Below are 26497 nucleotides of genomic sequence, written 5' to 3'. Positions count from 1 at the left end.
TACTTTGATTCTATAAACTCAAATTCCTCTATTTCGAGACAAACAGTACAAATATTTGAATATGTTCCAAGATTTCTGGATTTACTCATCTAATAGTTCCAGACAGACCAGGACTAAGGTTTTACAAGGTCTGATATTTGTATTTCTTTAGGTGCATTTTCAGATACATGTCTATGTCCTGCTGGAGATGCATCTTTGGGCGTTGCCTGGAAGATGGGGAATAATGAACAGATGTGTCAATGATAGGGACATTTTGTTTATATGTGTGTGTGTGTGTGTGTGTGTGTGTGTGTGTGTGTGTGTGTGTGTGTGTGTGTGTGTGTGTGCGCACATCCATGCATATGCGTGTGCACATTTGATTGTGAGTGCATGTGTTTTCTGTGCCTTTGTGTATTTATCTGTCTTTTGTTGTGTCGGTGTGTGTGTTCCTTCCTGCACAGATGAGTTGCCACCACACAGTGAAACAGGAATGGTGGTCTGAACCCTGGCAATTACCAAACACATCCAAGCCATGGATGAAGGAGCCTTTGATAGGCCAGACTGACGCATAGAATTTACTTTTACGACCCTCCAAGTAGTAAACAGCTTCCCTTGTTGGAGCTTAAACACATGCCTGCACACACAGGCACACACACACACACACACACACACACACACACACAGACACACACAGACAGACAGCACACGCACTCATAAACACCTACTGTGCAGTACAAAGTACCCAGTGGCGTCATGCACCCAATCATTTTAATAAGGCATTGTTTGATGATCAAATTCAATATCTTTTGCATTAATCCTGTGAATGTTTTTTTGGGGGGGGATCTTACATTTATCAAATTCAATGGACATGGTGCCTCGGAGTAAACACAAACACTCACACCATCCCTTCAACACCAAGTGTGTGAAATTGCTGCAGTATCGTTGGCCAGGTCAATATGTTKTTCACCAGTCATTGAATAATCAGGTTATGAAAACGATGCTGTGCTTCATGGCGCAGTAGACTTACAGCAGCAACAACAGCCTACAATTGGACACATCTGTCATGGAAAAACAGGCCTCAGTGTGGAGAGAAGAGATTGCATGCTTGGAATGGGGAGGGAGGGAGCCTCCCTGTGTCAACTCCTCCTGTCTTCTCACATGTATTGTTTTTTATGGTTGATGTTGCGTTATCGTTGGCATGGCTTCAGATAAACCAGCTGATATGGTTTTGTCTGGATCAGTATAGTTTGACCTTCTGACTGACATATACGCCATTGATGTAGTCAGTCTGATATTGTATCTATGTGCCAGGCCCAGGAATTTTGCCACTCCACTGTGACTTCACTCACAAACTAATTATCTCTCTCTCTCTCTCTCTCTCTCTCTCTCTCTCTCTCTCTCTCTCTCTCTCTCTCTCTCTCTCTCTCTCTCTCTCTCTCTCTCTCTCTCTCTCTCTCWCTCTCTCTCCCTCTCTCTCATCAACTTTGAAGAAAATCTGTTTTTCAGAATAGTTCAAACACATTTATTACACTTGATAAGCCTACATTGTAACAGATTGCATTAACACAATGCAAAGTGAATTGTAGCTAATGGAACACCAGAAGCTTCACTCCCAGTCCCTCCAGGTTGTAAATTCTGATTGAGGGACTCAATGGGGTGAATAATGGAATCCAGACTTAATGAACAGCTATAATGACGTTGTAATGCTGTGAAGCATCTCACTACCTGCAGGAACAAAGGTGTGATATGACCTTTTGGGTTCAGCATGGATATCCTCTCATCTCCCAAACCTCAGCTTCTCAATCAAGATTACCGCACCAGTCACCACTAAAGCAAAATACTTTAAGACTAAGACAACCAGCAGTGAAGGTCAAAGTGATGTAAATACTGCACTTAGAACAATGCATGTCTTACAATTCAGACTTTTAGGCCTGCGCATATCTATTTCATCTTCACACTAATCACCCATGGAATAGAATAGAACAGAATAGAACTAGCTTAATGGAAAATAATAGAATACAATAGAATAAAATAGAATGAAGTAGACTAATGAGACATTTATAAGTGGTTTATAAGCAGGAAGCTCTAAGTCCTCTCTCTAGCTGTCTCATTCTCTCCTGTGCAGGTTATGTTTTGCAAGAGCAGAGATTCGTGGAGACAAATCATTGTAGCGCCAGTGTGTGAGATGCTGGGTGACTTAAACAGTGCGTCACTGTGGTCAGATGCTAAACTTCCACCTGCAGTCACAACCATCAGATACACGCCATGTCTCCTATGTAAACACATGCGCTGTGGCTGAACATAAGGAGATGTTTTTTTACTTCCATTATGTCTGGGAAACATCGTMACCTTGTGCAAAATAAGCAGAAAAAGCAATCCATCACATTTTGAATGAGCTCATTTGTGGTTGTCTACTCGGGACATATCAGATCAGATCAAATCAAATGTTATTGGTCGCATACACGTTTAGCAGATGTTATTGTGGGTGTAGCAAAACGCTTGTGTTCCTAGCTTCAACAGTGCAGTAATATCTAACAATACACAACAATACACACTAATCTAAAAGTAAAAGAATGGAATTAAGAAATATTGAAATATTAAGACGAGCAATGTCGGAATCCGGAGTTTTAAAGCGAAATGAACACTATGTAAAGAATATTCCAATTAAAAGCTGATTAGCATATTACATGTGTAGAATGTCTCCAAATTATATTATATTCCATTCTATTGTATTCTATTCTATTGCAAGTTGTCATTCCAAATACAATTCCAATACATCAATGAATTTCCTATGCTGCATGGTCTTGGCTAATCCTTTGTTTGCTTACTAGAGCTGAACTGATATGACACAGAGTTTTGTCATTGTGCCTCTGTCACTTTCAACAGTCACTCTGTATACATTGATTTGTGGAAAATGTTATCAGCAAAGAAACATTTCCTATAGCACACCTATCAAACAAACACACTGACTCACATGTCACAAAGAGAGAAAGACAACTCCCTTTCTCTCCATCTCTCTCTCTCTCCCTCCCTCTCTCTCTCTCTCTCCCTCCCTCTCTCTCTCTCTCTACAGGCAATGAAGCACAACTTGCCTTTCACATCTATAAACTAGACAAACATATTTATTCATGATACCAGAGAAGGGAGGGAGTGGCCAAGTGTTAACACCGGGCTAGACAGATAGGACATACATATTTCCCTCGCCTGAAAAAATTCTGCACCACGGTGTTGTTAAAGGTACACTGCTATATACACTGTGCAGGATTGTAGCAATTTCCTGCTGAATGCCAAGTAGGATACGCAATACCCTGGCTGCTACAGAATGACAATGTATGGATGCAGGAAATAATGTATGGATGCAGGAAAGAATGTATGGATGCAGGAAAGAATGTATGGCTGTAGGAGCAGAAACAGGAAATGGTGTTGTCGACACAGCTTAAAGCTCAGGGATAATAAACCTAATCTGGGAAAGGTCAGTGATATGAATAATTATATGAGTTGTGCATTGAATCAACTGTAATTTATTTGATTAATATAATATGAGGTATCTGATCAATTATTGCTAACTCTGAAATGTGAGTGCACTGATGGTCCTTATGTAGTGCACTACACTAGTTAGTGTGTACACTACACAATATAACAAGCATAGGGACTCATTTGAGCTGAAATCGGCCATTTAAATCTAGCTCTCTATGATCATTCTTTAATACCACCCTATATTTGAGCCCTGTGTAGTGCAAACCAGGCCTCCACCCCACACTACTGCACACTTGACCTCCTCACAACTCAACAATCCTGTCATTATGTAGTCCCCACAAGGGGACTCAGGAATTGGCCCAGGAATTTTCCTCTGGAGGAAAACAACAATAATAGTTATAATACATGACATTCCTCATACAGCATGAAAATGAAGTTGTTAAAAGAGAGGAGTTTGTTTGTGGTTTTATTTTCCCGCCAAGTTCCGCCCACAAACTTGAACGTTCTAGAACAGGGTTCCCCAACTAGCGGCCCGCGGGACAAATTTGGCACGCTGGTGGTTTTATTTGGTCCCACAAGTTTTCTTAGCAAAAAAACAAATATATATATATATAATGAAAATCATTATTTTTATTGTTGAACATAAAAGCCTGTAGAAACACCAGGAAATCAGCTCCAAGTGATTTTAATTGAAGAAATCTGTTCCCAAGTATTCTCACACATAATAGAGAGACACCTGATTGTATACAAATGTAAGCAAGGTTTGAAATTATTATGTTTTAGTCAAACATTATATCTGTTCGGGCTTCTTGCGGTCAATTTGCAGTCTACAAATGATTTGTAATTATGTTCCAGCCCCCCGACCATCCGCTCCAGAAATAATCGATCCCTGTTCTAGAACATTTTAGAACTTGAAGCTTATTGAACGTTCTGCTCTGCTTTGTTCCATGACCAAGGGTGAAAACTTTTAATTGGGGTGGTCTCTCTGTGTCAAATTCGGCTATGCTTATTTGAAGTGGGGCTCCCGAGTGCCTCAGTGCTCTAAGACAATGCATCTCAGTGCTAGAGGTGTCACTACAGACCCTGGTTAGATTTCAGGCTGTATCACAACTGGCCGTGTGTCACGCCCTGACCTTAGTTCCTTGTTTATGTTTCTATTTTGGTTTGGTCAGGGCGTGAGTTGGGGCGGGCATTCTATGTTTTGTTCTATGTTTTGTATTTCTACGTGTTTGGTCTGGTATGGTTCCCAATCAGAGGCAGCTGTCAATCGTTCTCTCTGATTGAGAACCATACTTAGGTAGCCTGTTCCCACCTGTGTTTGTGGGTAGTTGTTTTCTGTTTTGTGTATTGCACCTTGCAGAACTGTTCGTTTGTCGTTTTGTTGTTTTTGTTCAAGTGTTCGTATTTATTAAAAGTATTATGAATACTTACCACGCTGCACCTTGGTCCTCTTCTCCTTCTCCCGACAATGTTCGTTACACCGTGATTGGGAGTCCCATAGGGCGGTGCACAATTAGCCCAGCGTCGTCCGGGTTTGGCCAGGGTAGGCCGTCATTGTAAATAAGAATTTGTTCTTAACTGACTAGCCTAGTTAAATAAAGATTAAATAAATAAAATATAAAAGTGGTCTATACTGTATGTTTGTCCATTTTTCCTCTAGTGCTGGTGTTATTGGGAGCATTGATGTCCAGTAGCAATAGCAGTGCTCTCTGCTCCAGCCATTCCAAACAAGAACAATGTTTTACCTCTGAGTCACTCCAAACAATGAGCTTTGACTGAGCAGCTGTGTCTGCATATTTCAACCAACCTCCACATCTGCTGCTTGCCTCCTTCCCTCTGACACAAACAGCATGCAACCAAAGTCTGCACAGCCATTCCTCATGTCCACCTACTTTATCAAAACCGCCTCTCGTTACGGAGATCAGACTATTGTCTTGCATTCCAGTGCAATCTGTATTGCATGGTAAACAGTGGGTCATCTCTCCCCCGGTAAGTGATGAGGTGGTGACGGCTGCTCTCTCCTTTCTTCTCTCCCTGCAGGGTGGGTCTGACTGGGAGCAGCCTGAGGACACAGGTGGACCACAGTTGGGGAGACATCTGGAGGCCGCGCAGCCACTGGCCAGGGACGGGCAACCGGCACAGCTTGCTACCAGTCTGGCTGTGGTGGGGAGGGTTCCTGGCACCGTGATTTGGTGCACAAACATAAACGAAAATCACATTGCCAGGGATTTCCACCCTTTCACATGTAGTTCTCCAGGTGGGGTCTGTATGTTCTGCCCGTCAGGAGGACTTTCATGTCTGTCTTCTGTCTTGGCCCTATGTGGTCTATGGAAACAATAACATGTAAAATATTAGAGCGAGTGGATAGGAAGGTTGAATGTCAGGAAGTTCAACTCCAGATATAAGCTGTTCTTAGCTCTCACAGTGATTTACAGATTACCTCCTGGTATTAGCTCCTTACAAACAAAACCCCAAACAACAAACAACTTTCCCCTGTGGAAAGTGTTTTTATTCCTCTAAAGCTGCAGATGAGAGTACAACCTGAAATCCAAACTGTTCTTTACAAATGGCCAGGAAGTAAATCCAATGCATTTGAAAGCAGGCCAGGTTTACACAATGTATCATATTTTGGGTAAAGATCATGTATCACCGTTAGAAATGCACAATGACATACAGCTTTAGAACTAAGGAGATTGTCTGCAGACTCTCTGTTTGAACTGTAGGAAACTGATTCTACTTAGGCAGCCTTTGCTTATAGACTTAAGGAGTGGTTAGATTTAAAGAACAAAGAGTGTTTTACCATCTATAGAAGTCTACAAAGTACCTATAGATTTAGAGCAGCCATACTCAACAGGCGGACCGCGGTCCGGATTTGGACCCAGAACGGGGTCAATACACGGGGTCCCAACAATTAGTTTTTTTATAAAAGGGGCGCTAGAGTGGTTGTCTACTATGGACATATGGAAATTATCTAGAGAATATTAAAATTGAAAGCTGACCCCTGGTAACATTCGGGATTTGCTATTTTTCATGGKTCTAGGTCTATTTTCAAGCATTTTGAACAATGAGCTTTTTGGGAGCCAAATAATGCTGCTCTTTTACGTGAATGGAGTCAAAAGATGCGGCTCCCGGAAAAGACTCAGAAGGCCCATAACTAATATGAACACACAAAAGACATGGTAAAATGTGTAGAATTGCAGAACATTGGTTTAAAACTCACGCCAACAAGAGGAGCATGTACAGTTTGAACAGTTTGGGGTCGCATGGGTTGCGAGGTGGCGATTTCTTACGACACCGATAACTCACAATATCCATCAAGACCTTTGCAACCTAGGAAATGTGTGTGATCGGTCCTTCTCAAATAGAACCCCTGCTATAGACCAATCAATTAAAGTTTCTCCCAACTGTCTGCCAGTGAAAGTCTCTATTCTTTTCCTCATTTGCATCCTGTCATGAGCAGCCAATTGCTAAAGGCACAGAGCTTAGCTAATTGGTGAGCATTGATCCCTCTTATATGTTGTTCACAGTGGCTAAGTTCAGTGCCTGAGGTGAAATAGTTGATGTGGCGGGATGTGTTCCAAACGATGGCGATGAATGCAAAGAGCACTGGCTGATATCTGAGATGTGAAGATGAAGGAAGAGGGTGGAAAGAGAGGGACAGAGGAGTGCGGCAGTGGAACGCAGCACGATCCCCGATTAAAGAGCGGAGGAAGGAAGAAATGCTACTGAGAGAATGTCTGGCCAGCCCAGGCATGCCTAGTTCCACTCCACCTCAGTCAGTCAGTCAGTCAGAGCACAGCACCCCACCTTTGTCACTCAGCACGGGCACTAGTTTATGAGGCATGCATCACCTCACCTCCTTCCCAGAGCTGTATGTGTGGGCTAGGCTGCCTGCCCAACATTCACACTCTGAGCTGTGGAGGACTGTGGGTGTTTGGTACTTGGCCAAGTAACTCTGAGGCCACTTTACGAGTGTGTGAAATTAACTTTATGAGTTAAGATACAGTGGGGTCCAAAATTATTGACACCCTTGATAAAGATGAGCAGTAATGACTGTATAAAATAAATAATTCAAATACTGAGCTATATTGTACGCTCAACTTTTTCGGGGGAATTATATTATTCTATACTAGTACAATTGCTCAGAGAAAGAGATTTTGCTTAACAAGTAACATTTTTTTCTCTCAAAAAGTTAGGGTTCAAAATTATTGACACCCCTAAAGATTCTTATAAATAAAGTAGTGAAAAGTGTCCCATATTCCTAGCACACAATGACTACGTCAATTTCTGTTAGTTATGGTTGTTTTTCTGATTATTTTCTGCCCAATATTATACACTTTATTATAATTAAGAATATGATATGTTTCTAAACGTATATTAATGTGGTTGCTACCATGATTACTGATAATCCTGAATGAATTGTGAATAATGATGAGTGAGAAAGTTACAGAGGACAATATTGTTGGGAAAGAGCAAGCAAGAAAGACATGTCATTGTACTAGTGCACGTGTCACGATCGTCATATGGAATGGACCAAGGTGCAGCGTGGTGAACGTACATTTTTCTTTATTTTGCAAATGTCGCCAACAAAACAATAATACACCAAAAACGAACGTGAAGCTCCGTAAGGCTATACATGCACAAACGAAGACAACTACCCACAACTACCAAAAGGAAAAAAGGCTGCCTAAGTATGATTCCCAATCAGAGACAGCTGTCTATTGTTGTCTATACCCACCACCAAAGGACCAAGCAGCGTGGAGAAAGGGACTCATGGACATGGGAGGAGATCCTGGACGGTAAGGGACCCTGGAGGCAGGCTGGAGAATATCGCCGTCCAAAGGAGGAGATAAAGGCAGCGAAGGAGGAGTGGCGACAATATGATTCAAGTCATCGACGGAAGCCCGAGAAGCCACTCCCCCCCCMMAAAAATTGGGGGCACACGGGGAGGTTGGCAGAGCTAACTCCCCGTGCTCACTGCAAGGAGCGTGGTACTGGTCAGGCACCGTGTGATGCGGTGAAGCGCACGGTGTCTCCAGTGCGTGTGCACAGCCCGGTGCGCTCTGAGCCAGCTCTCCGCAAGTGCCACGCTAGAGTGGGCATCCAGCCAGGGCAGATTGTGCCAGCTCAGCGCTCTTGGTCTCCGATGCGCCGAGTCGGCCCAGGGTATCCTGCGCCGGCTCTGCGCACTGTGTCTCCAGTGAGCTGTGACAGTTCAGTGCGTCCTGTGCTTGCGCTCCGCACATGCCGGGCTAAAGTGGGAATTCAGCCACGAGGAGTGGTGCAAGTGTTAAGCACCAGATCTCCAGTGCTCCCCCACAGCCCGGTTCGACCTGTGCCTGCGCTCTGGAGGTGCCGGGCTAAAGTGGGCATTCAGCCTGGAGGAGCGGTGCAAGTGTTAAGCACCAGATCTCCAGTGCTCCCCCACAGCCCGGTTCATCCTGTGCCTGCTCCACAGGTCAGTCCGGAGCCTCCAGCGACGGTCTCCAGTCCGGAGCCTTCAGCGACGGTCCCCAGTCCGGAGCCTCCGGCAACAGACCCCAGTCCGGAGCCGGTCCCCAGTCCGGGGCCTGCGGCGAGGGTCCCCAGTCCGGGGCCTGCGGCGAGGTTCCCCAGTCCGGAGCCTGCGGCGAGGGTCCCCAGTCCGGGGCCTGCGGCAAGGTTCCCCAGTCCGGAGCCTGCGGCGAGGGTCCCCAGTCCGGGGCCTGCGGCGATGGTCCCCAGTCCGGGTCCTGCAACGAGGGTCCCCGCACCAGAGGCGCCACCAAAGTGGGGGGAGCCAGAGGTGGAGCGGGGGCAGCCAGAGGTGGAGCGGGGGCTACGTCCCGAGCCGGAGCCGCCACCGAGGGTAGATGCCCACCCGGACCCCCTCCTATAGGTTCAGGTTTGCGGCCGGGAATCCGCACCTTTGGGGGGGGGGGGGGGGTACTGTCACGCCCTGACCTTAGAGAGCCGTTTTATTTCTCTAGTTGGTTAGGTCAGGGTGTGATTTGGGGTGGGCATTCTATGTTGTTTGTTTCTATGTTTTGGCCGGATATTTTTCTCAATCAGGGACAGCTGTCTATCGTTGTCTCTGATTGGGAATCATACTTAGGCAGCCTTTTTTCCTTTTGGTAGTTGCGGGTAGTTATCTGTTTATGTATAGCCTTACGGAGCTTCACGTTCGGTTTTGTTGTATTATTCTTTTTTTTGGCGACATTTGCAAATAAAGCAAAATGTACCTTGGTCCATTCCATATGACGATCGTGACAGCACGTGACAATAAAAACTTGAAACTTGTCTTGGGGGTATGATCTTTGACCCTCTGTAACTTTCTCACTCATCGTTATTCACAATTCATTCAGGATTGTCTGTAGTAATGGTAGCATTCACATTAATGTACAAGTCTTTAAAAACATATTCTATTCTTGTTTACAATAAAAGTGACTCCAAAATGACACAATAAATTACTTACCATTAATTTCTATTGGGCCCAAAATAATCTGTAATACAACTAAAACAAACTGCAAATGCATCCAACAAGCTTGATCTAGTCATTGTTTGCTAGGAATATGGAACCAAATACTAAACTTTATTTATAACATTTAGGGGTGCCAACAATTTTTACCCCTACCTTTTTTATTTATTGTATTTTATTTCACCTTTATTTAACCAGGTAGGCAAGTTCTCATTTACAACTGCGACCTGGCCAAGATAAAGCACAGCAGTTCGGCACATACAACAACACAGAGTTACACATGAAATAAACAAACATACAGTCAATAATACAGTAGAAAACATTTAAATCTATATACAGTGAGTGCAGATGAGGTAAGATAGGGGAGGTAAGGCAATAAATAGGCCATGGTGGCGAAGTAATTACAATATAGCAATTAGACACTGGAATGGTAGATGTGCAGAAGATTAATGTGCAAGTAGAGATACTGGGGTGCAAAGGAGCAAGATAAATAAATAAATACAGTATGGTGATGAGGTAGTTGGATGGGCTGTTTACAGATGGACTATGTACAAGTGCAGTGATCTGTGAGCTGCTCTGACAGCAGGTGCTTAAAGCTAGTGAGGGAGATATGGGAGATGTGATACCTGTTTGAGAAAGAAAAGTTTTACTTGTAAAAAAAAAATCTCTTTATCTGACTAATTGTATTAGTATAAAATAATATAATAATATTATATATTCCCTTTTTTTTGCTAACAACATAGCTCAGTATTTGAAATTGTTTATTTTATACAGTCATTATTGCTCTACTTTATCAAGGGTGTCAATAATTTCTGGCCCCACTGTATATGCAAAACATCTTGTGGAACAGTGCTGGACCCATGTAGGCATTTTTTAAAGCATGTTTTTTATGCTTTAATTTGTGTTGTTGTAGTTATTTCTGTCCCCTTGTCCATTGGCCAGCTGGTGAGTCTGTCTTCTGGATAATTGTGATGCAGTCCCTGTGGCCAGTTGTTAGAGTGCATTCGGAAAGTAGTCAGACCCCTTCGCTTTTTCCACATTTTGTTACGGTACTGCCTTGTTCTAAAATGTATTCAATTAAAAACTTTCCTCATCAATCTACATACAATACCCCATGATGACAAAGCAAAAACAAGTTTTTATACATTTTTGAAAAAATAAATAAACAGAAATACCTTATTTACATAACTATTCAGACCCTTTGCAATGAGACTCGAAATTGAGCTCGGGTGCATCCTGTTTCCATTGATCATCCTTCAGATTTTTCTACAACTTGATTGGAGTCCACCTGTGGTCAATTTAATTGACTGGACATGATTTGGAAAGGCAAACACCTGTCTATATAAGGTCCCACAGCTGACAGTGCATGTCAGGGCAAAAACCAAGCCATGAGGTCAAAGGAATTGTCCGTAGAGCTCCGAGACAGGATTGTGTCGAGGCAAACATTTTCTGCAACATTGAAAGTCCCCAAGAACACAGTGGCTTCCATCATTCTTAAATGGAAGAAGTTTGGAACCTCCAAGACTCTTCCGAGAGTTGGCCATCCGGCCAAACTGAGCAATTGGGGGAGAAGGGCCTTGGTCAGGGAGGTGACCAAAAACCTGATAGTCACTCTGACAGAGCTCCAGAGTTCCTCTGTGGAGACGGGAGAACCTTCCAGAAGGACAACCATCTCTGCAGCACTCCACCAATCAGGCCTTTATGGTAGAGTGGCCAGACGGAACGCCACTCCTCATTAAAAGGCACAAGACAGCCTGCTTGCAGTTTGCCAAAAGGCCCGTAAGGACTCTCAGACTACGATAAACAAGATTCTCTGGTCTGATGAAACTAAGATTGAACTCTTTGGCCTGAATGCCAGGCATCACGTCTGGAGGAAACCTGGTACCATCTTTACAGTGAAGCATGGTGGTGGCAGCATCATGCTGTTGGGATGTTTTTCAGTGGCAGAGACTGGTAGACTAGTCAGGATAGAGGGAAAGMTGAACAGAGCAAAGTACAGGGTGATCTTTGATAAAAACCTGCTCCAGAGCGCTCAGGATTTCAGACTGGGGCGAAGGTTCACCTTCCAACAGAACAACGACCCTAAGCAAACAGCCAAGACAATGCAGGAGTAGCCTCGGGACAAGCCTCTGAATGTCCTTGAGTGACCCAGCCAGAGCTCGGAGTTGAGCCCGATCAAACATCTCCGGACAGACCTGAAAATAGCTGTGCAGCTACTCTCCTCATCAAATCTGACAGTGCTTGAGAGGATCTGCTGAGAAGAATGGGAGAAACTCCCCAAATACAGGTATGCCAAGATTGTAGCGTCATACCTAAGAAGACTCGAGGCTGTAATCGCTGCCAAAGGTGCTTCAACAAAGTAGTGAGTAAAKGGTCTGAATACTTATGTAAATCTAATATTTCTGGGGGTTTTTCAAATACATTTGTAAACATGCTTTGTCATTATGGGGTGTTCTGTATTGATGAGGAAAAACCCAATTTAATCAATTTTAGAATAAGGCCTAAAATGTGGAAAAAGTGAAGGGGCCTGAATTCTTTCCGAATGCACTGCATGTCATCTCATCAAGATGTTTAGACCTCTTGTGGTAATTGCTTAGTAAGGCATTGGACTGACAGTTGCGGGTTGAAGTCCTGCTCAGGGCTACCCATCAAATTGGCTGCAGTATCTTTTTTTCTTCTCCATTCGGTCTCAATGCAGAGTGTTGGAGTGTTTCTAAAGGGATGGACGTGGAGGGTTAAATACCCTATGGTTGGGGCTGTGCCCTCCTGTGCCTACTGAACTGGTATCAGTGTGAACTCTGAGTACTGGCTCAGTTCAGCAGGAACAGGAGTGAAGCCCATTGTGTGCCATTACATCATGATCGCCTTCCAATCAGCATGCAGCAAGATGCCCAGTACCTCATTGAACCCTAAAATATCAGACAGAGGCATTGCAGCCTGTAAGAATTGAATATATCTGCTTCATGTATGAATCTTTCACAACCAGATTTATCACTTTGGCTAGTCTTGGTGGCAGGCAGGGCGGAGAGGGTACATTGAATTTTCTGCATACTAATGCAGTTCTCTCATTCTCCACAGACTTCATGTTTATTTCAATATCGCATTCCTCCCTTGACAAGGCCGCAGACACGCACACATGCACTCTTTATTTCTCTGAGCCATCAGAGAGCAAACGGAGATACGCACAGTTATGACTATAACTACTGTTCCCTGAAGGAGTGAATTAGCTATAACACACTATGAAGAGTCAACGACCAATCCTATTCACCTGAAGAAAACTGAAATCACACCCAACGGACCAATGGATGCCGAGCCCGCCCTCGGAAGCCCCGCCTTCCTGGCTATAATACCGGGGCTCGCAATCATTTCCTCGTTCCCTCCTTTAGGGGAACAGTGGTTATATTCATAACTGTACATTGCCTTTCAGTTGGTCACTCTGTATAACATACTATGGGTTACATACAATCACGCCCAAAGCCAGCTCAGAGGGTACCAAACTAGGAGGCTCACCGTAGCCCAAGCACACACAGGTTCCACCGGCTCCAAAAAGAGGTTACAGAAGACACCTTTTTCCCTACTACTTACTGTAACTGTGAAGCATGAACTGTTAGAGCCTCATTAGGCCTGAACTGTCAGATCCCCATATAGGGAACCGGAACCTGCTGCAACTTGGCTATAAGCACAGAATTGCTGCCACTGCAGCCCAAGTCCATAGACCCAAGCCCAAGTCCATAGATGAGAGAGACTACATCTCTCTCATCATTACTCAATGCCTAGGTTCACCTCCAATGTACTCACATCCTACCTTACCTTTGTCTGTACACTATGCCTCGAATCTATGCTATTGAGCCCAGAAACCTGCTCCTTTTACTCCATGTTCCGAACGTGCTAGACGGCCAGTTCGTATAGCATTTAGCCGTACCCTTATCCTACTTCTCCTCTGTTCCTCTGGTGATGTAGAGGTTAATCCAGGTCCTGCAGTGCCTAGCCTCACTCCCACTCCCCAGGTGCTCTCATTTGTTGACTTCTGTAACCGTAAAAGCCTTGATTTCATGCATGTTAACATTAGAAGCCTACTCCCTAAGTTTGTTTTACTCACTGCTTTAGCACACTCTGCCAACTCGGATGTCTTAGCCGTGTCTGAATCCTGGCTTAGGAAAACCACCAAAAACCCTGAAATCTCCATCCCTAACTATAACATTTTCCACCAAGATAGAACTGCCAAAGGGGGCAGTGTTGCAATCTACTGCAAAGATAGCCTGCAGAGTTCTGTATTACTATCCAAGTCTGTTCCCAAACAATTCGAGCTTCTACTTCTAAAAATKCACCTTTCCAGAAACAAGTCTCTCACTGTTGCCGCTTGCTATAAACCTCCCTCTGCCCCCAGCTGTGCCCTCGATACCATATGTGAATTGATTGCCCCCCATCTATCTTCTGAGCTCGTGCTACTAGGTGACCTAAACTGGGACATGCTTAACACCACGGCCATCCAACAATCTAAGCATGATGCCCTCAATCTCACACAAATTATCAATGAACCTACCAGGTACAACTCCAAATTCGTAAACACGGGCACCCTCATAGATGTCATCCTAACTAACTCGCCCTCCAAATACACCTCTGCTGTTTTCAATCAAGATCTCAGCGATCACTGCCTCATTGCCCGCATCCATAATGGGTCTGCGACCAAACGACCACCCCTCATCACTGTCAAACGCTCCCTAAAACACTTCTGCGAGCAGGCCTTTCTAATCGACCTGGCCGGGGTATCCTGGAATGACATTGACCTCATGATGATGCCTGGCTATTCTTTAAAAGTGCCTTCCTCACCATCTTAAATAAGCATGCCCCATTCAAAAAATGTAGAACTAGGAATAGATATAGTCCTTGGTTCACTCCAGACCTGTCTGCCCTTGACCAGCACAAAAACATCCTGTGGCGTTCTGCATTAGCATCGAATAGCCCCCGTGATATGCAACTTTTCAGGGAAGTTAGGAACCAATATACACAGGTAGTTAGGAAAGCTAAGGCTAGCTTTTTCAAACAGAAATTTGCATCCTGTGGTACAACCTCAAAAAAGTTCTGGGACACTGTAAAGTCCATGGAGAATAAGAGCACCTCCTCCCAGCTGCCCACTGCTCTGAGGCTAGGAAACACTGTCACCACCGATAAATCCACTATAATTGAGAATTTCAATAAGCATTTCTCTACGGCTGGCCATGCTTTCCACCTGGCTACCCCTACCCCGGTCAACTGCCCGGCACCCTCCACAGCAACCCGCCAAAGCCCCCACCATTTCTCCTTCACCCAAATCCAGATAGCTGATGTTCTGAAAGAGCTGCAAAATCTGGACCCCTACAAATTAGCGGGGCTAGACAATCTGGACCCTCTCTTTCTAAAATTATCTGCCGAAATTGTTGCAACCCCTATTACTAGCCTGTTCAACCTCTCTTTCGTATCGTCTGAGATTCCCAAAGATTGAAAAGCTGCCGCGGTCATCCCCCTTTTCAAAGGGTGTGACACTCTAGACCCAAACTGCTACAGACCTATATCTATCCTACCCTGTCTTTCTAAGGTCTTCGAAAGCCAAGTTAACAGATCACCGACCATTTCGAATCCCACCGTACCTTCTCCGCTATGCAATCTGGTTTCAGAGCTGGTCATGGGTGCACCTCAGCCACGCTCAAGGTCCTAAACGACATCACAACCGTCATCGATAAGAGACATTACTGCGCAGCCGTATTCATCGACCTGGCCAAGGCTTTCGACTCTGTCAATCACCACATTCTTATTGGCAGACTCGACAGCCTTGACTTCTCAAATGATTGYCTCGCCTGGTTTACCAACTACGTCTCTGATAGAGTTCAGTGTGTCAAATCGGAGGGCCTGTTGTCCGGACCTCTGGCAGTCTCTATGGTGGTACCACAGGGTTCAATTCTCGGGCCGACTCTCTTCTCTGTATACATCAATGATGTTGCTCTTGCTGCTGGTGATTCTCTGATACACCTCTACGCAGACGACACCATTCTGTATACTTCTGGCCCCTCTTTGGACACTGTGTTAACTAACCTCCAGACGAGTTTCAATGCCATACAACTCTCCTTCCGTGGCCTCCAACTGCTCTTAAATACAAGTAAAACTAAATGCATGCTATTCAACCGATCACTGCCCGCACCTGCTCGCCCGTCCAGCAGGTGTCTGGTTAGACTGTAAACTCTCCTTCCAGACTCACATTAAGCATCTCCAATCCAAAATTAAATCTAGAATCGGCTTCCTATTTCGCAACAAAGCATCCTTCACTCATGCTGCCAAACATACCCTCTTAAAACTGACCATCCTACCGATCCTCGACTTCAGTGATGTCATCTATAAAATAGCCTCCAACACTCTACTCAACAAACTGGATGCAGTCTATGACAGTGCCATCCGTTTTGTCACCAAAGCCCCATACCCTACACACCATTGCGAACTGTACACTCTCGTTGGTTGGCCCTCGCTTCATACTCGTCGCCAAACCCACTGGCTACAGGTTATCTACAAGTCTCTGCTAGGTAAAGCCCCGCCTTATCTCAGCTCACTGGTCACCATAGCAGCACCCACTCGTAGCACGTGCTCCAGCAGGTATATCTCACTGGTCACCCCCAAAGCCAATTCCTCCTTTGGTCGTCTTTCCTTCCAGTTCTCTGCTGCCAATGACTGGAACAAACTGCAAAAATCTCTGAAGCTGGAAACATTTATCTCCCTTACTTGCTTTAAGCACCAGCTGTCAGAGCAGCTCACAGATTACTGCACCTGTACATAGCCTATCTATAATTTAGCCCTAACAACTACCTATTCCCCTACTGTATTCATTTATTTATTTTGCTCCTTTGCACGCCATTATTTCTACTTTGCACATTCTTCCACTGCAAATCTACCATTCCAGTGTTTTACTTGCTATATTGTATTTACCTCGCCACCATGGCCTTTTTTTTGTTCTTTTTTTTTGTTGCCATTACCTCCCTTATCTCACCTCATTTGCTCACATTGTATATAGACTTATTTTTCTACTGTATTATTGACTGTATGTTTTGTTTATTCCATGTGTAACATATTCCATGTGTTGTTGTATGTGTCGAATTGCTATGCTTTATCTTGGCCAGGTCGCAGTTGTAAATGAGAACTTGTTCTCAACTAGCCTACCTGGTTAAAATAAAAGTGAAAGAAAAAAAGAAAGAAAAAAAAAAAAAGACCCAACTATTCCAAGAACAATACTTACCATACGAGCCTGAAATGTCAGAACTACAAAACAACAGAACACCTGTCGGGACTTGGTAAAGCGTACACACGTTCTGCTTGGCAGAACCCACAGGAAACCTGCAGTAACCTGGAAACGGTGTACTCGCACGCTGCCACGGCAGCCCAAAGCTCAAACTCACAGGGGAACTGTGGTAATACGGATACATGTGAAATCTGCACGCTGACTAACACGCACTCCCAGACCCAGTGATACAGTGTTGCTTCCGTCTCTCTCCTTGCCCCAACCTGGGCTCAAACCAGGGACCCTCTGAACACATCAACAACTGCCTCCCATGAAGCATTGTTACCTATCGTTCCACAAAGCCTCGGCCCTTGCAAAGCGAGGGAAACAACTACTTCAAGGTCTCAGAGCTAGTGACGTCACTGATTGAAAAGCTATTAGCGCGCACCCCGCTAACTAGCTAGCCATTTCACAAACACTACATCAGCCATAAGAACAACATGAGCCACAGGGAGCAGTTACATCCAAGCAATAAAACCTCACAAAGGTATGTGGGGAACCCCAACTCGCTACACCACAGACATCACCAATCATCATACACCTAAACACTACCCAAGAAGCCGCCACACCCCTAGTAGAGTGAGCTTGCACACCACTAGGCAACCCTTGTCCTKTGTTGTCACAGGCCAGGGAGCCTCCACAATCCAATGAGAAAGACGCTGTTTAAAAAGCGCCCTACCCAGAGTTGGATTAGCGAAACAGACAAAAAGCTGGTCACAACGCGGATATCCTTGGTCCTATACATATACGTGCGTAAAGCGCACACCAGACATAGGCCATGCAACCTGCGTTGTTCACTGGAAGCAAATGGAGGAGGTGAGAAAGGGAAAGTTCGAATGCCAGAACCTGTAAGATATAGGCATAACCTTGGGAGCAAACTGCATTAGGACGTAACCTCACTTTGGAGTCAATACTGTAGAAGATACTTGCGGAAGATCCCCAATGCCCTTGGCTGAGACATAGGCCATGAGCAGGGCAGTCTTGTAGGAAAGGACCTCCACGTCCACAGACTCCAATGGTTCAAACAGAGGCTTATACAGAGTATCCAGGACCAACGCCAAATCCCAGGTCTTTGCCATAGGCTTAGACCCCGATCCAAGCCTACACACGTCTTTCAGGAACCGCACCACCAGAGGATGAGACCCCAGGGTAGAGCCATCCATCGCTACCTGACACGTTGAAATGGCTGACATATAGACCTGCTCAAATAGCTCTTGCAAGAACATCAAAATGTCCACCAAAGAGCTCTGAAAAGGAGAAACTCCCTCACCTTGACATCCACCCTCAAACCATAAATATGGGATCTGAGGGTTTGGCCCCTGAAAGGTGGAATTTGATGGCTAGGGGTTTATCCTCAAACCTGATTACGACTATACAGTCGACGCGTGCACCCTCTACAAGAGGTTTGTGTACATATAAGTGGCACGCGTCGACTGTATAGTCGGGGGAGGATGTATAACACATGAAAATATGCATCCTTAAGATCTATGGACGTGAACCAATCGCTGGGACACGCAATGACTGCAATAGCCGGCGAAGTGTGAGTATTTTGAACTTGCAACCTTGAGGTGCATGTTTAAAACATGCAAGTTCAGGATGGGACACAACGTTCCATCGCTCTTGGGAACTAAGAAGTACCGGCTATACCAACCGCTCTGTACTTCTGACACAGGGACCACCCGAATAACCTGCTTTTGAAGGAGATCTCCTCTCTCCAGGCAGGTGCTAGGACCTCGGGGACCGACGACGTAATGACGCCACGAAAAGGAGGAGGATTCACAGCGAACTGCTGACCGTACGCCCTCGTTTCCGTCCTCATCACCCATGGTGACTGCACATGCCCGCCACTGGATGGAGCACGCTGCCAGTCTTCCATACATTATCTCAAGGGGCAGAGTGCCACCCTGAGAACTGGGATAATTTTGATTTTCTGTCAAGCTGTTTTCATATCCATCACTCTTGACAATCGTGTGTCTGAACGTGGTTCAGTTTAGCCACCTTGCTAGACTCTGGAGCCAAATAACGTGCCACTCATCAGCAAAATATTTAAACATGAGTAAGCGACATTTCACATTTCACCGCACAGGAGGTAAATACCTTAAGCACCATCAAGGGCACATTCACCACCAATGGTTCACTCTCCCTCGCCAAATCCAAAGCCGGGACTTTAGGCTGCCCCGGTCTGATGTCATCCAATTTACACTCTGAAAACCCTCCAGAACCAATCAGGGATAGTATATCATTCCATGGAATCCAGACTCTGAACATTGTCAGAGAAACCGAAATGAGCCTAACTCAGCTGAGATGACACCCATATCAACTCCAATCACCAATCTTCCTCACAAAGTCAGCCCAACTCCGAATGGAAGTTGAACTTAGCCAGAGCCGTGGTCACACGAACTGGTCCGAGCCAAGGCCTCCTGAGCGTGATTCCACCCCAGGCAATAGGACAGCACTCGTGAGTATCTTTAATTTTCATTGTGAAACCACATGCGGTGGAGGTTCAAACTCGGCTGGTTAGCTTTTTTGAACTGACTCGTACCACTGGCCATCTTACTCAAGCAAGGAAGCATTAGCTACACAAGCAGAACAGAACGTAGGTCACTGTTACCAAACACAAAAACTGATACCAAGACCCAAAAATCAAAACATCTAGGGGTACGAGTACTCTCTCCCCACTAACAGACACCTAAGTCGGATCCGAATCTCCTAGCCATCATGTGCTTAAAAAGTGTGTAAATTGCGTGACACGTTCTTCCTTCAGGTGAGCTGAAGAGCCCCGGTGTTATAGCCAGGGAGGCGGGGCTTCCGAGGGTGGGATCGACATCCACTGGCCCTTTGGGCATCATTTCAGTTTGCTTCAGGTGAATACGATTGGTCTTTGACTCCCCATAATATATTATACAGAGTGATCGACTGAAAGGGAACTGAATTTCATTGTGAGGTAATCCAAGTGAAATTTCTGCTATGTCTATGTAATTGATGTTACCCTAGAAAGCCTCATTTTCAGCTGATTGGGAATGTCTGCTATGTTACTTTATGTTCCCCTGCCACAGAGCTTCTACCTCCAGCTTATACATACTATATACATTTTACAGCTCAGCATTCAACACCATAGTACCCTCCAAGCTCATCATCAAGCTGGAAGCCCTGGGTCTCAACCCCGCCCTGTGCAATTGGGTCCTGGACATTCTGACGGGCCGCCCCCAGGTGGTGAAGGTAGGAAACAACATCTCCACTTTGCTGACCCTCAACACTGGGGCCCCACAAGGGTGCGTGCTCAGCCCCCTCCTGTACTCCCTGTTCTCCCACAACAGTGTGGCCTTGCACGGCTCCAACTCAATCATCAAATTTGCAGACGATTACCAACAACGACGAGACAGCCTACAGAGAGGAGGTGAGGGCACTCGGAGAGTGGTGTCAGGAAAACAACCTCTCACTCAACATCAACAAAACAAAGGAGATAATCGTGGACTTGAGGAAACAGCAGAGGGAGCACCCCCCATCCACATCGAAGGGACAGCAGTGGAGATGGTTGGAATGTTTTAAGTTCCTCGGCGTACACATCACAGACAAACTTAAATGGTCCACACCATACAGATAGTGTGGTGAAGAAGGCACAACAGCGCCTCTTCAACCTCAGGAGGCTGAAGAAATGTGTCTTGTCACTTAAAACCCTGACAAACTTTTACAGATGCACAATCGAAAGCATCCTGTCAGGCTGTATCACAGGTACGGCAACTGCACCGTCCTCAACCGCAAGGCTCTCCAGAGGGTGGTCCGGTCTGCACATCACCGGGGGCAAACTACCTAGCCTCCATGAGACCTACAGCACCCGATGTCACAGGAAGGYCAAAAAGATAATCAAGGACAACAACCATCCGAGCCACTGCCTGTTCACACCGCTACCATCCAGAAGGCGAGGTCAGTACAGGTGCATCAAAGCTGGGACTGAGAGACTGAAAAACAGCTTCTATTTCAAGGCCATCAGACTGCTAAACAGCAATCACTAACTCAGAAAGGCTGCTGCCTACATTGAGACCCAATCACTGGACACTTTAATAAATGGATCACTAGTCACTTTAAATAATGCCACTTTAATAATGTTTACATATCTTACATTACTCATATCACATGTATATACTGTATTTTATACCATCTATTGCACCTTGCCTATGCCGCTCGGCCATCGCTCGTCCATATATTTACATGTACATATTCTCATTCACCTCTTTAGATTTGTGTGTATTAGGTAGTTGTTGGGATATTGTTAGATTACTTGTTAGATATTACTGCACTGTCGGAACTAGAAGCACAAGCATTTCGCTACACTCGCATTAATGTCTGCTAACCATGTGTATGTGACCAATAAAATGTGATTTACAGACACAGTATATTTTACATTAGTTATCTTTTGTTTGTTTTTAGTCCCATCCTTCAGCTCCACTAAACCCCTCTCATCTATCTCTGAACACCATTCAGTTTTGATTTCTATTTAACATATATTTTTCCACTGTGCTGTGATGTTTCACAAAAGTTCTGAACCTTTCTATTCTCATAGTTTCTACAGATTGTAAATTTAAAGAACATTTATTTGCTAAGAGTATTATTATATTATTGATCAATTGACTATGACTTTTCAAATCACCCAGCAGTGCTATTTGCAGAGTTATGGCTAGGTAAATGTTGCAATTCTTCAGCCATTCCTGAACCTGCAACCAAAAACAAGCTACAAATGGACAGTACCAAAACAAATTATCTAATGTTTATGTCTCTTCATAGCAACATCTGCACCGCTGGGATGGTTGTCTCCCCCATATATATAACATTCTCTTAGTTGCAAGAATTTTGTATAATAATTAAAATTGAAAAACTCTGTTTTGAATCCGGCGTCATTTTGTGTATCAGTTCATAAATCATGTGCCGTGGAATCGGTACATCGAAAATCTCTTCGCAAACCATTTCCTTATATGAATTGTAACTCTGTAAAATAATTGAAATTGTTGCATGCTGCGTTCATATTTGCTCAGTGTATATTTCCACACTATGAGGTTGGAATAATACTGTGAAATTGTGAAAATGGTGATAATGTCCTTTTAGTGTAAGAGCTTTTGGAAAAGACCGCCTAAAATTTCAGCCTATTTTGATGGGATGGAGTTTTGGCCTGCCTGGTGACATCACTGGGCTAGGCGGGACAGTTGTAAATCATGCAGCGCTGTGTGTCACGATGGCAGATTTTAGAGAAACAACAAATGTCGGTACATACTGTATAAGTGTCTTATATCGTCTGAAAGCTTAAATTCTTGTTAATAGAACTACACTGTCCAATTTACAGTAGCTATTACTGTGAAAAAATGCCATGCTATTGTTTGAGGAGAGCTCCTAACAACAAAACACTTTTTTCACCGCAATATGTTTGATAAATTCACCTCTGAAGGTGAAATGTGTACTTACATTCTGAAATCTTGCTCTGATTTATCATCCAAAGGGTCCCAGAGATAAAATGAATTGTTGTTTTGTTAGATAAAATCCTTTTTCATATCCTAAAAAGGTCCAGCATGCACGATCGATTGCATGCACGATCGATTTTGTATTTCCACTCGTTCAATTTGCAAAGAAAGGAATCTGTGAAAATCTAAACCTAAACGTTGTTTCAACCAGTAAAATCACGTTCGTATTTATTCCTCAGAGATCCTAGAACGTAACCAGACTTCACTATATCATGGGGAGTGTAGTATATCCTATAGGACACCAAATTTGGTCAGAGAAAGACGCCTTCGTGGCGAGCCGATGACGCAGGCGGTCTTCACTTGATTGACTGTAACTTTGTCAAATAAGCACCAATTGGGGTCAAACAAAGCTAGCTAGATAGCCAATGAGCTGGGCTTTACGGGAGTATGYGGCAGATACTCTGTATCAGTCGCAAAACTTTGCTGTTAACCTTGTGCAACAGCAAGCCTTTTCCTTTTGGACAAAAATTACAAGAATATGGAGAGTTATGAAGTTATGAAAACTGGGTGTTTTGTAAATGTTGAACTTACAATATGGCTACTAATACTGGAAAAGCTGAATCAAAGTTCAAGTATACAGATTTGACAATATTGTTGCAGAAAAATGTAATGTAAATATCTCCTTCACGATTTGCCCAAATGTACCTGGGTGACTTCACACTAAATGTCATGTAGTTTGCTCATACTTCAAGTTATCCCTCTGGAACTTTGCACATACATTGCTGCCATCTTGTGGACACCATATGAATTACAACCAGAGTGATGGATAGTACTGGGACCTTTCTGTTGCATTTCAAAGATGGTGGTAGAAAAAAGAAGAAAGTGGTTGGTTATTTCTTTGTATTTTCTTCTACCAGATCTAATGTGTTATATTCTTCTACATTCAATTCACATTTCCACAGTCTTCAAAGTGTTTCCTTTCAAAATGTACCAAGAATATGCATATCCTTGCCTCAGGGCCTGAGCTACAGGCAGTTAGATTTGGGTATGTCATTTTAGGCGAAAATTGAAAAAAAGGGGGCTATCCCTAAGAAGTTTTAATAGACCAATAACAAAGAGTTCCAAACCTCTCTGCCAATAACAGCTAATTGTCMGTTTTCCCTCCCCATTCAGACATCTCCCAGTTAACTTGCATGCCTTATCCAACAGTGCAGTATTTAATATAAAAAATGAGAGGAAGCTAAATACAGGGTAAATTTACAATGTGCAGGGATACTGGAGTATTTGAGGTAGAAAACAATTACTGTAAGGTACTTTATTGTTACCCAGAAATGAGTTGATATTCAGATAAAAACGGCTGCATTGGACCTTTAAAAGGAACCCAAAGGGTTTTCCAGGTAATTACAGAAGGTCACAGGTTCAAATACCCACCAGGATTACACTTGTTCCATCCAGTGGGCTGCCTACAACCCACACTAGAATCATAAATATGACAATACATACTCTCCAGCCCTCCTATACACGCACAGTCCTAAATGGCTTATTCAGACCAAAGACTCAGCTCTCCCCACATCTCCTATTTTAGTTTCCATAGCAATGCCAAAGTCCGTTTATCGTTCTCCTCAAAGGCTGACCAGATTTGTGATGTGGCTGCTTTATTTGGCTTGATTCGTTTTTGTTGCCCCCTCCACTATTTAATCAGTGTCCTTGTGATCCTGGCCGTGGCAGCGTGCGGGCTGGGTAATTGGCTTAGGCTGAGCAGTACCAGCTGTGCAACAAATTCAAGCCCCAGTCCACTCTGCCTCATAGCGTGTAAATGACAAGCTGGGAGAAAAACCACGGAATTGGGGCTACTGCCTGCCGGTCCTCCCAGCCTCAGGTCACGGCCTTGCTGAAATCCAACTCTCAGTGCATAAAAGACCACTCTTTGAAAAAGTATTCGGTATGAAGTCATGCAGAAATTATACTTTGACCGAATTTCCTAGAATTTTTTTTATTGAGTTCATATGCGCACGTCTTGAAGGGAGCAGCTGTTGGAATTTCATCAGATTGTGTCATATCCGTGTCCTTATACTGTATATCATCTAATATAGATGTACACGTCATGATAGAGATGTACACATCATGATAGAGATGTACACGTCACAAAATTCCTGGTCCTACATAACCTCCCTTCATCTTCTGATCTGCAAGCCAGACTGGAGCGATGACAGATCTGAAACTGGTAAAGAAGAAGGAAACAGCTGAGTTGAAGGCTTCAGTACATCTCCTTTGTGCTCTCATGGTCTCGTGTCTTCTCCAGATGTTTTTTTCTTCCTCAGCTTCTCAGAGGCCAGCTCGTATGTGTGTGTGTGTTACAACACAATTACACCTGAGTATAATTAACCAAAATTACTCAAAATCCGCAAGCTAAGATCCCATGGTCAGCTGCAACAGACAAATTCAAGAAATTGTGTAATTAAGCAATAAGGCCCGAGGGGGTGTGGTGTATGGCCAATATAACACAGCTAAGGGCTGTTCATTCACATGACGCAACGCGGAGTACCTGGATACAGCCCCTAGCCATGGTATATTGGCAATATACCACAAACACCTGAGGTGCCTTTTTCTTTTTTACTTTTACCCCTTTGGTCAGGGCCAGCTGTGACACAGCCTGGGATCAAACTCGGGTCTGTAGTGTCTCAACTACTGTGATACACCTGAGGTGCCTTATTGCTATTATAAACTGGTAACCAACGTAATTAGAGCAGTGAAAATAAATGTTTTGTCATACCTATGGTATAAGGTCTGATATACCACAACTTTCAGCCAATCAGCATTCAGAGCTTGAACCACCCAGTTTATAAAATGCAAATAATGCACTGTGTGGACAAGCTGTGACTACACAGCTATGCCCTTCCCTTGCTTTGTTCTCTGTGCTGGCAGGAGCATGATGTCAATGATATCAATGACCCATTGTCAATTGGAAAGTAAATTATTGTGTTGTGATTGATTGGGTGTGATAGTATCCACAACACTCACTATTTACATAGCCTTTAGTAATGGATAAATACGTGAGCCTGAAGTATGAACGCTAAACGCCAAATTCATGACATTCGTTCTCTGAACCACTTTGAGGTCTTTGGAGGCACCTACAATATTGTCAGCTCGCTAGTTTATGAAATCATCCATCCGAAACACTGAAAAAGAACAGATACTCAGGGCTCCCGAGTGGCGCAGCAGTCTAAGGCACTGCATCTCAGTGCAAGAGGCATCACTACAGTCCCTGGTTTGAATCCAGGCTGAATCGCATCCGGCCGTGATTAGGAGTTCCATAGGGCGGCGCACAATTGACCCAGCGTCATCCGGGTTTGGCCGGGGTTGGCCGTCATTGTAAATAAGAATTTGTTCTTAACTGACTTGCCTAGTAAAATAAAGGTAAAAAAAAATAAAAATAAGATAACCAGTGACCTCCGTGACACCTTCAAGCTTCTCTTCTCAGTGCTTCTGTTTGGTTCCCTCCCTGTTTCACCACAGTCAAATCCCATTTACCCACTTAAGATGGCTGCCAGAGCCAGGGAAAAAATACAAATATTCCCACATCCACCTCCTGTAATGGCATGTTTACATGTTGTCCTCGTTCCTCATTTACAGTCTAGAAAATAAGACATTGTATATCTCACTAAGGTAGCTAGCAGAACGACAGGTTCGTGAACTGTGAGCAGGAAAAGAGAGAAGGAGGAGAGGAAAGGAAAGAGAAGCCAGCTGGAGTGGACTACTGGAGTGTTTCAGGGCCTGTCGTAATGTCATTAGCACACCTGGAGGCAAATCGCTGGGTAATTAAAGAGCGTACGG

The 26497-nt window shown here is 44.2% G+C and overlaps 1 long non-coding RNA gene across 1 annotated transcript; it reads left to right on the top strand.

The window, feature by feature from the left end:
- The first annotated feature begins 12767 nt into the window (after positions 1-12767).
- Positions 12768-21605, top strand: LOC139023047 (uncharacterized). Its single transcript, XR_011474127.1, has 2 exons — positions 12768-20077; positions 20312-21605. It is a non-coding gene; the product is annotated as an uncharacterized lncRNA (long non-coding RNA).
- Positions 21606-26497: the final 4892 nt, after the last annotated feature.

This window comes from Salvelinus sp. IW2-2015, linkage group LG26 (assembly GCF_002910315.2).
Source record: "Salvelinus sp. IW2-2015 linkage group LG26, ASM291031v2, whole genome shotgun sequence".
Lineage (NCBI taxonomy): Eukaryota > Metazoa > Chordata > Actinopteri > Salmoniformes > Salmonidae > Salvelinus > Salvelinus sp. IW2-2015.
Note: the sequence above shows the minus strand (reverse complement) of the source record. Positions and strands in the feature narration are given on the sequence as shown.